Source organism: Spea bombifrons, chromosome 3 (genome assembly GCF_027358695.1).
Source record: "Spea bombifrons isolate aSpeBom1 chromosome 3, aSpeBom1.2.pri, whole genome shotgun sequence".
Lineage (NCBI taxonomy): Eukaryota > Metazoa > Chordata > Amphibia > Anura > Pelobatidae > Spea > Spea bombifrons.
The window spans coordinates 26,671,330-26,686,651 of record NC_071089.1 but is presented as its reverse complement, the minus strand read 5'-3'; the positions used below and the strand labels follow the sequence as shown (position 1 = coordinate 26,686,651).

At 37.2% G+C, this 15,322-nt stretch overlaps 1 protein-coding gene and 1 long non-coding RNA gene across 6 annotated transcripts in view; one reads left to right on the top strand and one right to left on the bottom strand.

The window, feature by feature from the left end:
* SLC8A1 (solute carrier family 8 member A1) overlaps window positions 1–15,322 on the bottom strand; it is a 199,281-nt gene that overhangs the window by 106,103 nt on the left and 77,856 nt on the right. The window lies entirely within an intron of this gene.
* On the top strand, window positions 7,907–8,173 carry LOC128483854 (uncharacterized). The gene is made up of 2 exons (XR_008351116.1): window positions 7,907–8,008; window positions 8,043–8,173. It is a non-coding gene; the product is annotated as an uncharacterized LOC128483854 (long non-coding RNA).

Sequence of the window (15,322 nt, the reverse complement as noted above, 5' to 3'; positions counted from 1 at the left end):
CTCCAGACCCTCTAGAGAACTGGCTCCACTTGCTGGTTGAATACAGGTACTGCATTCAACCATGCAAGTCAATGGAGCCCAGCTTTCTAATCACTATGTGATTAGTAAAATATTCAAAAAAAAAAATAAAAAAAAATAAAAAATGGAAAAAAAAAATAAAAAAAATGTGCTAACATTTAAAAATAATTATGCAGTGATGTCACTAGATGAACCATCCAGTACCAGCAAAATGTGTAAAAAAAAAATATAAAAAAAGTATTAAAAAAATATAATTAAAAAATAAAGTTTATTATTTTGAGCAAGTGCTAAAATTTCTCAAAAATCTCAACAAAGAGTTAAAATAAAAGCACTTCAAATACCCAAGGGGTGTCTAATATATAAAAAAAATGGCTGATGGGGTAAATTGGAGTGGCCTAGCTCAAAGATAAGGCATAGTGTACCTATCCAAAATGACTGACCAAAATGGAGAAAAAAAGCGCACTTCCCAAATGTGGCATTTTAAATCTGAAACAACCCAACAAACCCATGCATGTGGGGTATCGCTGTACTCAGGAGATGTTGCTGAACACATATTGGGGGGTTGTTTGACAGTGACATATACCAGAACCTGTATATCTATAACTAAAGTACAATTTGTGTGAAAAAAAAAAAAATAATAATTACTATGACAAAGTTTGACAAAGTGTAGTTCTATAATTGGTGCATGGAAAGGGTTAAAATAACAGCATTTGGAATACCCTGGGGTGTCTAGTTTTCAAAAATATATGGTTTGAATGGGTTAAATTGAGTTAACCGGCTTCAAAGATATTCCAAAGAGGAGAGGGAGGCACAATGACCAAATGACCACCTGAATTACGCATGCCCCAAAAGTAGCCTTTTACCAGCCAAACAATCTGACAAACCCATGCATGTGGGGTATCGCTGTACTCAGGAGATGCTGCTGAACACATATTGGGGTGTTGTTTGATAGTGACATATACCAGAACCTGTATATCTATAACTAAAGTACAATTTGTGTGGAAAAAAAAATAAAAAAAAATTACTATTACAAAGTTTGACAAAGTGTAGTTGTATAATTGGTGCATGGAAAGGGTTAAAATAACAGCATTTGGAATACCCTGGGGTGTCTAGTTTTCAAAAATATATGGTTTGACGGGGTTAAATTGAGTTAACCGGCTTCAAAGATGTTCCAAAGAGGAGATGGAGGCAGACTGACCAGATTTGTTAAAAAAGATTTGGAAATCATAAAACGCTGCTTGTACTTATTGCCCTATAACTTACAAAAAACAGCAAAAAAACATAAAAACATTGGGTATTTCTAAACTCAGGACAAGTAGTAGAATCTATTTAGCTAGTTTTTTTACTTGCTTTTTTAGGTGAGTAAAAGATTTTTCAAATAAAAGTCATAAAATGTGTTTTTTTTCAATTTTTCACCATGTTTTTTTTATTTTTTTTATAGTAAATAAGATGATACGATCAAAATAATGGTATCTGAAGAAAGCCCATCTTGTCCTGAAAAAAACAATATATAACTTATGTGGGTACACTAAATGGGTGAGGAGAAAATTACAGCTGAACACAAGCACCACAAAAGTGTCAAAACAGCCTCGGTCCCACAGGGTACAAAACGAAAAATGAGCCCGGTCCTTAAGGGGTTAAATGAGATGATCAAGCCTTGTGTATAACCACCGCGTTCCGTGTAAGAAGCATATGTGGAAAAAACAAAGATATAAAGAACACAATGGTGTGGTATTTTCAGCAGGGTCTGGCACGCCAGAACGGATTTGCACTTACAGTCAGCCACCGATGTGTCAGGCGTGTAGGGGTTTGGTGTCCTCAATCCTTCCCGGTCACGTGCTTGTGTATGGGAGTAGTATATACATTGATCCACCACGAGGAGATATATATATATATAAAGAATGAATTTATTCTGGGCTTATGCCCAATTTTATAAAATACACTAAATGTATAGGCTAAGCCTATACCGTTCTTTTAAAAGTTAAAACAATAAAAAATAAAGTAAAAGTCAGTGAAAGTCCAAAAGTATAGGGACGGGAGCTCGATCCGTCCGTTCCTCTACGCGTTTCGCCTCAAATGCGGCTTCCTCAGGAGTATTCTTCGTGTTGTTTCGTTGGTGTTTTTATGTATACGGGGAGCGCCATCTTTGGTTCCTGACGCCTGCGTGCGTCTGACGTCAGCGTGAACCCTCCTCTTTGCGTCCCTCTTTGTTGTATGGAGTATCGTCTGTTCGGTTCCGCCTCCTCCATCTAATGCAATCTGCTCCGTTCGTTTCATATCGCGTGGATTAAGGGTAAGTATCCGATTTTATAAGTGGAGAGAGAGAGGTTGTTAACCGAAGAACATACATGACGGCGTTTCTTTCCTAATCAAACGGAGATCGGACAATTTATTAATTCTATTTCTATATATTTTTTCTTTTTTGGTAGGTGCGTTTCCCGTTTGGAGGATGGTTTTTATTTGCATTAGGGGAAGGCTATTCCCGAAGACCCAGAATGGGATATATATATCTCTTAAGTTTGTAAATATAATCAAACCAAGGTATTTTATGAGAGGGTAATGAATCAACCAGATCTGGGAAGTGGGTAAATTTTAGCAAATACGCTGTGGTCAGTAAGATATCCCTGTAAAACTTTTATGTGGAAATAAAATCAAGGTTTAAAAATGAGTAAAGAAAACAAAAAATAAAAAATTGTAAATAATAAAAAATGTTTCTGGTGTCTATTTCATTCAAGTATATGTATCGGTATATATATCTGTTCTATATCTTTTAAGGTAATGTACATACAATACACTGATGTCTATAGATGAAGAAGAACATGAAAAAACAAACAAATATTTTTTATCTGATGATCATACAAGAATATGTGTGTATTGAGTCCTCAATTAGACTCATACTGATCTATTTGTTAATTTATATATGTGCTAGGATGTCCAATTCCATGTTCAGACCTCCTTTTTTAAAAGTTTTTAATTTAAAAATCCACTCAGTTTCTCGTTTTGATAAATTTTCTATTGTGTTGCCACCTCTCCAATTCGGGGGGACCCAGTCTATACCCATAATTTTAAAATTTTCTATTGAAAATTTTGAGCATGTATTACAGTGTCTTGGGAAAGTAACAAAGTAACAGGTGACAGGAAGAAGTACTTTAGCCAGACTTTAGGTCAAACCTAGATAGTTCCCAGGTATAATTATGACCCTGGGAAGTTCCTAGGTATGCTGATAGAGAGTTGTCCACTTTTCACCCCATACCAGAGCAGTGAGTCTAGCCGTTAACAGGGATATGACTTACCTAGAGCAGGGTAAATCAGGTCTGATGGAGGTGGAGTAAAAGAGTATTCAAGTGATAAAGGGGCAATCTAAGAGTCTGGAGAATCAGCCTTGCTAGCCAACACTTTATGGGCAAATCCAGCTGTAAAAATGACAACGAATAAATGCAGCAACTTGGACTCTAGTCTAATAGATACGTGCCCATTGTATTTTGCAGATTCTATTCCAGTACCCAGCTGCATATATGGAAAACCCTGCAGTTTTTAAAATAAAGGCAAGAATGAATAACATTTTTTTCTCTAATAATTGTAGACCGAACAAAGGATGTATATTTTAGTAATGACAAATTGGCAATATGTACAACCTTCCCATATTCACACTGCTGTTTCTATATAAGGCATAATCACTTCATAGTGATACAATACACAAGGGACACCGGGCAGGTCTCCTCCAATAGAACACACAATTGTTGGCCACAATTCTCATTGGGCTCTTCTGTAAGTCTCAATCACAAGAACCAAAAATGGAAAACAGCTTGCAGCAAGGAGAAGTTATTGGAAATATTACCCAGGAGAAACTCTTTGATTGCTTACTTAAGTGTCCCATAAGACGGAAAAAATCACTGAATTTAATTTCTGCTCATAAATATAGCAAATTGTAACACAAGATTCTGGTCTTGGTTTTTTTAAGGCTACATCAAGTTGCACTAAAATCCATACTGAATAATGTTATTCAAGAAAGGACAGATGTGCAATGTCACATTTAGTCTATTTTTGAGCTAATTTCATTCTTTGTTATTTTTTCTTATAGTTTACTCAATAATGTAACCCAAATCAAGCATATGTTTTATAATTTTAGTTTATATTACTAATACAAAAACCCTGGGATGGATATATCTTTTCTGTATGAAGAATGCAGTAGATGGGTTGTTGGAATGGGACAATCTAAGTAAGCCACTGGCCTATAGATATGGTATAGATATGGTAACCTGTATCGCTTGTAGACTTTAATTACGATATGTTGTCTGCAGTAAGCATGCAGAACCCTGTAATGTATGCTTTGCCCCTAAAGGGCCTCAGACATTCATCCAAGCTAACTTGTGGAGACCTCCAAGTCTTGAACTGGTATGTTGAGCACGGTTCCCAGCACTGTCCAAGTCAGAGTTTAAAATCAGTACCTTCAACTTCCTTCCATACTTTGAACAATTTCACAATCTGCAGCCAAATGAGAAGCCCAAGCTTTGGAATAATCTAGATATGAATATGGTAGCAGATGGGAGCTAAGTAGGAAACCTGTGTTTCCTTCCAAGTTATTGTGGAGGCAGGCTGGAGGTACTTCTGGGACAGTATTAGAAATCAATGCTATTTAACTTGGTTTAAGATTGGAAGTGATACGATCACTGGCACAACAATTATTTGCCAGTAATGGAATTGCTGTGCAGAGCGTATCACTAATGAACTGATATTATTTTTTTCTAATGCAATAAGACTGGCTACTGGTTGGAAGCTATGTCAGGTTAACACAATCACTGGTCACACACAATTATTGATGCTCCTCATACGGTTTATTATTTTATTTAATTGGGTGTTCTATTTTAGAACACATAAATGGTTTTGCATTGGTTTGAACAAACAATATTACGTTTTAACCATCCGAGTTCCAGTTCAGAAGCTTAAAATGTTTAAAACCACATAAAATACAAGATTTTCTTCAGATATGCCAAGTTTTTTTTTTACTGTTCAAAAGATGTGTAGAAGAAAGCATCACTAGCCATAATAATAATGAAATAATTTTAGATAACTACAGTCACTCAGACATTAGTATACCAACAAAATCAATCTATAACCATACCATTGCCGGGTTTCACTCGGACACTCCAGGTTAGTGTCATCGATATCCAGGCAGGTATAAGTGGTCATGCCCACTCTCTACCCAGGCTCTATCCACTTACTATTTACTCTCTGCCCACCCCCATTTATTCTCTGATTACCTCCTACCCTTTTAACTGTGGCTAGCCCTGCTCCTATATGCAGCTAGCCATGCCCCTCTGATCTCGGCTGTACCCCTAGGAGATGGGGAGCTCTGCATAGCCAACTCTGGCAAAACCTAGAGATGATACTGGGAAACCATAGTTTCCTACTGGGGCCAAATCTGGCTCTGATGTCACATGTGGGTCAAGGTATGATGTCATACATAGGAATTTCCAGGGTAGGCTATACCCAGAGCTCTCCCTCTTCTGGGACAGTGGCTTTGTGAGAAGCCGAGACTAGCCCCATGAGGATTGGAACTAGGCACACATGGAGGCTGGGCTAGCCCTAGACATTTTAACAATACAGTTATATTTCTTTTATATGTCTCTGTGCTTAGAACCCTTTCAATCTATTTTTTTTTTTACAGCATGGATATAATCTCCCTATCCATGACAACTGCTTATTTATGGTATATTACGTTTTTTTTTAATTTCTTTTAAAACTAGTCGTGAGATGAAATGGTTATTTAGATTGTTTGTTGCACATTGTTTGCTGCGATAATAATGAGTTCTATGGGAAGAGGGTTAGAATTTATAGCCAGATAGCTTTAAAGCTACGTTTCTATATTCTGATTAATGTAAGGCTTTTTTAGATGACAGGCATAACGTGAAAAAAATCTCAATTCCAGCTGTACGTTAACATATTCACGGAAAGGACACATTTACTCCCCATCTCTTTTACTTTCAAGTCCACTACAAGGACATTTAAAAAAAATCTTTCTTGCATTCAAGAACTGTCCATTAATGAGGCCTGAAAGGCAAGTTGTGGTTGTAATTTGTGCGGATGCTATTAGCCTGTTTATTTCAACTTGTAAGAATCATTTGATACCCAGACGTACTAATCAAATTAATTATGTCAATTATACTGTAATATATGAGGAATGGTGTAAAAGATAAGGACGTTAATAAGTAATCATTTGACTACTGTACTGAACACGAGGGCAGTAATACTAAAGAAAATGACACCAGTTAGTAGCACGTTGGCAGACGTTATATACATGTACGGATGTTATCTCATTCTGCATAACAATAAAGATTATGCTGTTGTTGGTACATTGTCTGTACATCGATTTTGCAGCTCCCTGGGCCGGTCAGAGTTGACCAGAAGATGTCCCCCAACCAACCCATGATCCACAGTGCCTGCAAAAGTGGGACTGTTGGGAGATATGGGCTGGAACTTTTTGTGGTCCATTTTACATTGAGGTCTGGGCCATAGTGTTGAGTTGAGAAAAATTGCGTCTGATATCAATCCTCAAAACAATGTCAACTTTAAGCAGTGTGTTTGCACAATGACTACCAGTTGAATTGGCTTAAGATGATGGTAACCGTAGTTAGGATTGATACCTTGTGGGTATTTTATTGACCGGTTAGTAAAAACATACTTTAGAGTCAACATAAACCCATAGCATGGCTGGTTTTATTGTTTCCACATGCTGAGTGAGTCGCTACTCTCTGTATTCCTCCCTTAGAGGCTACCAGCAGGCCATATCTAAACAATAAACCGAAGAGCTAACTTAATGAGTTTATTTTGTGTTAATTAGATAAATCGTTTTTTTTCCAACAACTATTAGAAGCCTCTGTGGACTAAGCTAAGTAGCTAAGTCTGAAAAGAGTAGTTCTGAGTACGTATAATTGGCAGTGCTTAAATGGAAACGGTAAATCAAAACGGTTGCCATGGCAAAATTACAGTAAATTCCTGAGTTGAGGACTGCAGTGGGTGGCACGGATCTTGCAGCTCTCAATCTGTATTTATGACAGCAGGCCTTTACCTTACCGACATGGGGGATGTGCTGTTTTTCTAAATGACATGACTTCTGCTCAATATTCATGTTGTCTATTGTTCCAGGTGCATTCCATTTTACTTAATAAAATAATGGGTTAACACTCTCCATTAATTTTAAAGGGTTACTTTTTCTTCTATAGATATTCATTTACAGTCAGTAATTATAATATGTCAGAAAATAACTTGAACCGTCTTTTGGCTATGTTTACATCGAAAACCCTAGAATACAGATCCACTATACCTGACCTAAATTTACCTGCTTTAACCAAAATATGATACCCAACTGCCTGGCTAAGTGTTAAGGGCCATATCAGTTCAAAATGTTCTAGGTTTAGTGCACAAACGACTATCATCTCTCCTGAACGGCTAAACTAGGGATAAACTCACCTTCATCTTAGATGAGGTCAATTTATTCTAAGACCAGCTTCAGAGACGAGTCACTTGTCCATGTAGTCAGTTGGGCCATCAAATAATTTTTGTATATCAGGGATAGCAATGCTGGCTTTTTTTTTATTATTTTAATGAAAAAGTTGCGACTTTCCAGGGGAAAATACCACATGTATCGTTTTATGCCTTACCGTGCTCTCGGTGTTTTCCTTTATAAATCTACACTAGCACCGCTATCGAAACCTTGTTTTTGACAGGTCAACTAACAAAGTATACGTTATTTTCCTTTAAAGCATTTCCTGACCGCATCTATTTTATTTTCCTGCCTTCTCGAACGGCAGTGAATTACTCACGGAACCCATGGGACAAGGATAAATCAAACCCCATCTTTGCACGGAAGTTCGGCGTGAATCAAAACTTTGAAAGCCGAAAAATTATATATCCAATAACAAAACATGCGCTATAACTGAGAATAATTTCTGAATCTACTACAATTTTTGAACATAGAAGAAATGAAAGGGTCTTTACCAAGCTATATTACCTACAAGATTGAGTTCTATGAACCAGAGGTTATCCTGGATGCTGTGCATGCACCTGGCTGTTAGATTAGTGACGTAGAATAAATAATGTATTGGATGCATTGTAATTTTAACACATCAAACAATATGCTCAGATTTGCAAAGATTTTGCACTATAGACCAGATTAATAATTGTTAAAATATGTCAAGACAGGTATCTTCTATTAAAACCAGAAGCAGAGGATTAGGTAAATTGCTGAATCATGAGCTTTGATTTTAATCAGAAGTGTTCATTCTGGCATAGCTTATCAGAAATTCCATTAGTCTCCATCGGCACCCCTAGAGATTCAACGCGGCATCCGAGCACTTCAAAACCTTTTCATTCAATAAGAAACATCAATCACTTGTACGCTGTCTGCTGTTTTTTTTTTTTCACCTTACCAAAACACAAGCGGACATTATATTGATTTATATAAAAATCAAGGACAAACCTAGAAAAATACCCCTCCACCAACTGACAAAGATCATGGGTTTATTCTTTCCCCGAGAGTAACAAAGTCAAATATCAGTGTAGAAAAATCAACCTTGTAAAAAAAGAAATTTCAAAAAAAAAATTAAAACAGGGAGGCAGATGGTGACTTGTCAAGTGGAAATCCTGATGCTCTAGAAGAGGTCAAGAATTAAAAAAAAAAAAAAAAAAAAAACCCAACGTGAGGGAGCGGACCACAGTTGCTCCCTTCTGGTGATTGTAAAGCAGCGTAATTTAGCAACATAGCACATCTGGTGACACAGAAGCAGCTGTTCTGTGCTCAGAGTCGCTCTTTGGTGAATATCTGGATTTCACATTATGAAACATATTAAAGAATATGAAGGAAAGAATGTTTCTGTTCCCAACACAAACCTAAGGTTTTTGTTATTTTCTGTATCTAGGCACGTGTATATACTGCAAATAGACAGAATAATAGATACGTAGATCGAAAAAGAATAGCTTATATTGCATTATTATAATGCATACACTACTAATTAATATATATTGTTTTTATTTCCTTATAACCTCTCAAGCAGAGTCACCTTTACATTGATTATTGACGTAATGTATATGTATATATTATATGTAATATAAGGACATTTTTACTTTATTGAGATGGTGGTAGATAAGTGGTCCGCAGCATAATTGGTAAAGGTTAATGCACCACGTTCTGACAATACCAAGTTCTGATTAAAGTTTGAGTCTACACTGCATGAATAATGGGCAGACTAGATGGTTATCTGCCGTCAAATTGTTTGTTTCCATGTTTGCCGTATGATGCCATATATATTATGTACTACTTTCTATAGATTGATGATGGAATATAAATAAGCAGTAATAATTTCTTTCTGCACCAGTAATCTATTACAAAGATTTATAAAGCTGGTAAATAGGGGGACTCTGTGACACATCCTCCTCCTAGTAGAAAAGAAAGAATGAAAATCTCCTTAGAAACTGCCATAAGCAGTGATAATTTTTTTTTTTTACCTTGTCTTTACTTTGGATGCAAAAGGAAAAAAAAAACACTAGGGTTTAAGCAAAACATCTTGAAAAAATGCCAGAAAAGGGGTTAAGACAAAAAAAATGCTTTGTTTTTCATAACTTATAAATCTCGTTGCTATAGAGAAAGCAGCTATTGCTACAAGGTAAAAAATCAGACAATTCTTACAAAATTCAGAATGTTGAAAAGAACCATATTTTAGAGATCCAAACTAAAATAAAATATGTATGAGTTACATACTTTCATAGTTTCATCACTAGCAATAAACAATACACAGATATAACAAATGCATAGAGACAAAAAGGTATTAATAGACAATATGATTAAACATTTTCTCATAAATATGGTCGAAGCAAAGTGTATGTCAGTTAAACATATAAAAAGAATGTTTAACATATGTTTAAAAGAAACATATATCCCTTCGGTCAAATGTTGCCCACTGAGCATTGAGGTGACACCGCACTCGGGTACTCTGAATATAAGGGGCACACTGGGCAACAAGAAAGACAAGGAAGCGGAAGTTGTTCGCAAAGAAGGTAGGGAGACATTGGGAGTAAGAGCATGTGTCAGGATCCGCAGGGATTCAAACCAGCAACATTGTGAATTCCAGGTGAACCACCTATCGACTACTCCACGGCCATGCTTTTAATCCGAACCTGCCCCTACATCGAGACTCCTACCTGATCTGGCACCCAGTGCCCTTACAGCGTGTGAGTAAGAGTGAGAAAGAGTGAGTTGGAGAGTGAGAGTGGGAGAGAATGTCAGTAAGAGCAAGTCAGAGTGAAAAAGCAACAAAAGTCAATTGAAAATGATGATGATGATGGGAGATAAGAGTTATGCTGTATCAGCGTCAAGGTCTGTCTCAGTACATAGTAATCGATGTTTTGATGTACCACCATATGTGTCTGGATCACTATATAATGATAAGTCTTTCTGTATATTTTCTCTCAATACAAAATGAGTGCAGCCCATGCACACATACATTTCTGATGAAATGGTCCACTAAAGAAAAACTGTGGACACCCCTGGTGTATGGGGTTGATAGCTATTGCTTTACTCAGTGGTGCATAACAAGTCAGGCCTAAGGCAATTACCACCATAAATCATCACTGATTTCTAACACACCGCTCAATCATCTGTGGACCAGTGCTCTGGCCCACCTTCTCCTTTTCAGATAAAAAGTAACTTACTAATGTTTCTCAGTTACAGGCATGAATAAGGTAAAATGAGGCATAGATGAATAAATGAGTGTCTTGAGACCATAAGCACATCTCCACGTGTTGTAATAACTGCCACATTTTCCAAGATTTAAGCACGTTTACCAAAGGTTGATGGAACATGGTCAACTAAAAGACATCTACTTTACATATTTCATTTGTTTGCTTGGTTTTGCACAACATTTATTAATCATGATATTAAACTGTATGATCTGGCCAAGCACAAATGTTATAACAATATCAAAAGGATGCAAAAATTCCCAGTCCTATATTCCTTTTACTTGATGCGGATAGAGCCTTAAGTTTGGTGAACTAGATACCAATATTCCCCACCTTGCATCAAGCTACTCACTTACATAACAAGCGTTTTCAGTGCTACTCCTTAGGGATCACTATACATTTTAAATGATTTGCTGTGCACATATCTTAAATGAAGTAAATCTGCAGACAAATGGTTTACATCATTCTAGGCTACAAGTCTGGAATTCTAAACTATGCCTCATAAATGAGCAGAAGGCATTGCACTCCAACATCTATCAGAGGAGAATGTAGACCAGCGCAAGTGATGTCTTCCAGGACTTCGAGTACATTTGATTTATTACACAGCCATTCAGAAAGAAAGATTTGTACTTTATACACTTAGATATTGCTGGTTGGCAGTTCCCACTGATGGATGGTGATGTGTTTGCCTTACAACTTTTTTGTTCATTTTGGCTTGTAAGAGTCTGATTGATCATGTCCATGCTCTGCAAACAGGGGGTATTTTGCCATTTGGCATTCGGTAGCTTTCTTGTGTTTTAACTTAAAGTCACATTTTAGGAACTGGATTGTGCATGTTTAGAAAATCAGGATCTGGGCAGATGTTAATTTGACAACAGTGTGTTTAACATCATACCAGTTCAGAGTAAGTAACAAAGAACTTCCATAGACTCTTTGAAACAACAGTCAGGTTGTTATAGCTACTGATGAAATATTACTTGGATGGTCAGACTAGGAAAACTGACAGTCCTAGTAGTGCTTCACGCCTACTATTCCCTCCAAGAATTAGCCTCAAGGGTTGAATGAAACAGAATCAAAAATTCAATGACACAAACAACCTGAGGTTGGGGGAATGGAGAAGCCACCAATGTCTGAAACTATGAAAGGCTGGTGGCAAACAAGCAGAAGGAGAGACAAGCAAGGTTGGCAGCGCAGGATCAAACGATTAGCTGAAACCATGCAAGGGCAAGAGTCAATGGCTAAAAGAAGGCTATATAGAGGGAAGCCTATTCACATCCTAGGTTTCCTGCAAGAGGTAAAGCATAAAAAGGTTCCAAAAACAACTGGACTGGAAAGCAGCAGCTGTAACTGGACAGTTAGGTAAAACACAGTGCCTTTAATCCCACTCATAAGAGTTTGTGCAGTTGCTTTTTCCCCATATTCAATATAAGTGGCGAAAAGTACTGTATGGAGACATTAGAAAAGCCACTTGCATGTTCTGGGTTGTTTCCAAGTATTCATGGTAATGGCCCCGTCTGTCATAATCATGCAAGCTATGTTTAATGTTGTTACAGTATATTGCGATTCATAAATTGCATTTTTAGACTACTAATTTAAGATCCATCTCTAGTAAAATGGTTTCCTTCATCTTACGCTTCCTAAAATTAGCTATTGTTGACATTATAGCTCTTGAGCTGGATTCTATCCGACTTCTGCACTGTTGCCTGAATGTCTTATGTTTATATAGAAAATCTCTGGATTGTGACATCTTTCCAGCTCGCCTGGACGTCGTCATATGATAGAAAACAGATCACATTACTTTGCCTTCCCAGGTAAACTGAACAGCAAACAAACCACATATCTTCTAGCAAATCCTGGCCTTCAGTTGCATATTTAAATCCTTCTTAAAGTGCAGTCACATGTTTAACATCCAAAGGCTGCTTAGTACAATTTCCACCTATATGCATATCATTTTTCCTTTTTCAGTGCATAGTATCTTTACTACGTAAAAACTCTGTACATCTTGCGCTGCAAACTCATTTATAATACGTTAGAATAGAATACTTTATAGGGTTCTATTCACACATGCCAGTATAGGCAAATTAACAAGAATTGCTCTGTACTCCCAAGAGTACCAGGCAGACGCACCTCTATTGACTCTTTCTGGATGAAAACTAGGGGACGGAAGCAAATGTTTCCTGAAATGGTTAATCCATTGACAGAGCTGGTAACAACATATATTTAAAACTGGGTTTAAAACACAAGGAAATAAAAAAAATGGCACCTGTGCCCACGGGCCACAAAAGCTAGGGCCGCGCGATCTACATAGCCGATTACACTTCTGCATCAGTTTTGATCTGATCTCTCTGATCACATCAGACATATTTGGTCACAAATATTAGAAAAGTACATGCTAAGTCCCACGTATATTGATATGCAACAATTCAATATATGAATCCGATTGTGGATCCATATAAAAAAAAACTAGATATTAACATACATTCAAACCAAGAGATGCTGCTAAGTACGAGCTTTTCTTTTTCAAAAACACAATGCAGTGTTTCCAAGGGTGACACAATTTATTTTTATTCAAACAGACTGTACGAGTAATACAAATATCCCTTCTATGTTGTATAGGAAAGAGAAAAATAAAGTGGTATATACAATTAAACAGTTTTCAAATACGAATGCGAACGCGAGCAGTCACCTAAACAGAATAGTGCAGTCCTCAAGACATCTAAGGTCTTGACCATATATGGGCAGGTAGCTCCTCGAAGGAAAAGATGCACTGCCTGGTCCCGTTCCCTTAGGTATTTTACCAAAGGAAGCCGTTAAACTGTATGTAACTCGCTCGTGTGTGATTCCATTAATCATCTTCAAACAACAAGGGATTGCTTTCCATTTTAAGAAAGAGCCATTACTTTAATATTCTCTTAACCTTTGCTTCATCTATAGCCTTAAGACAAAAATAAAGAATTGGTTGGAAATGAAAAAATAAATGGAAATCTCTTGAGTTAATCTACGTACTTAAATAGTTCTATAGGTCTTTTAAGGGCAATGGGCTATAGACTGAAATAAGAATATTGATCATTTCTAATACATCTGTTACCAACTTACCAACTGCATATGTGTCTTCATTGATGGAACATGGGGACAGGGGAGGCCTGGTACCTTCTGTCCTGAAGTGGCAGGTACAGTCAAGTGGCCCTGGTGGACCCCTTAAATAACATATGCATTGGCACACCTATTTACACACTAACACAAACTTACACTCACACCAACACACACGCTCATGCTAAACACGTACATGTACTCACTCTTGCACACACACATACACACTAACATATTTCACACTAGTACACATTTTAGTAGGCCTTATGAACAGCCATCAACAGGTCACAACAGCATGTAAAACGTTGTAGGAAAGCCATGCTCCCCAGCCACTTCTTTAACCACATGGCCCCAATAATTCTCTTCACATACCTGTTAATCGGTGCACTTATTAGAAGATATCTGATCTAAAAGCAGGGGACCATTTAACTACAATGAAGCTGAAAGCTGTGGCAAACCTATAAGTTTCCTCATTATGCTTTTACAAAGCCTTTCAGAGCTAATTTCTACCAGAGCGTGAAATAATATAATGGGAAGGAGTAATGTGGAAAGTTGTTGAACAAAGTTAAGGGTGCTGAATATTCAACATGTGCAACCACAACTGACCCAATGTCATTATTACATTCTTTGAAGTATATATTTAATAACACTCATAACCTTAAACCAGGAGCTGGAGGAGGTTTGGTAGACAAGGACCATTCTACCACAAGCTATGTTGACATGTGGTTAATACTAGAGGTTCTGATTTCTTACAAAAATCCAGACCAAATCCAGAACTAGTCTCTTAAGCCTTGCTGCCACAGATTCGGGGTATAACTGAGAAAAGTTTTGGCTCGCTACACACATGAAGTAGAGAAACGTGAAGACATATATCAGCCAAAACAGGCATACGTTTTTGACAGCCAAAATAGGCCGACACCCAAAGGAAAACAGCCTCGACCGTGATCCTTAACTAACAGCGCAGATTGTATTATTAGCACAGGCATAAAACATTTGAAACAAAACACAATTACTAATACAAGCCTAAAAATCCTAAAGGCGCTTCATTTACAATACTAACACTAATCTCCCACACCAGACCCAAGCCATATATTTGGCTGCTTACCCAGGTCTAAAAATACTGTAGAGTTGGAAAGTGTTTTCACCTAAACAGAGGCCGTAGCAACAAAACAGTACACATAGTGTAAGCAGAACTGTCATCGTGGAGGCCTGTAGACTTGATTTTGCCCACAAACACCTTTGAACATCACCAGCTTTATAACAGGACATTGGTTTTATAGATACAGAAATAACATATATATACAGTGAAAAGACCCCCTCTTACCTAACCTAATCCAATGGAGATCAAACTATGTATACAATTAAGCTACATTTATTGCACTAGATATCTTAATGCCTGTTAAAAGATAACAACCTTCCTGGATGTCATAATGATATCTAACCTGCAAGTGACATTCAGGGCACTGGGCATTTATACTGA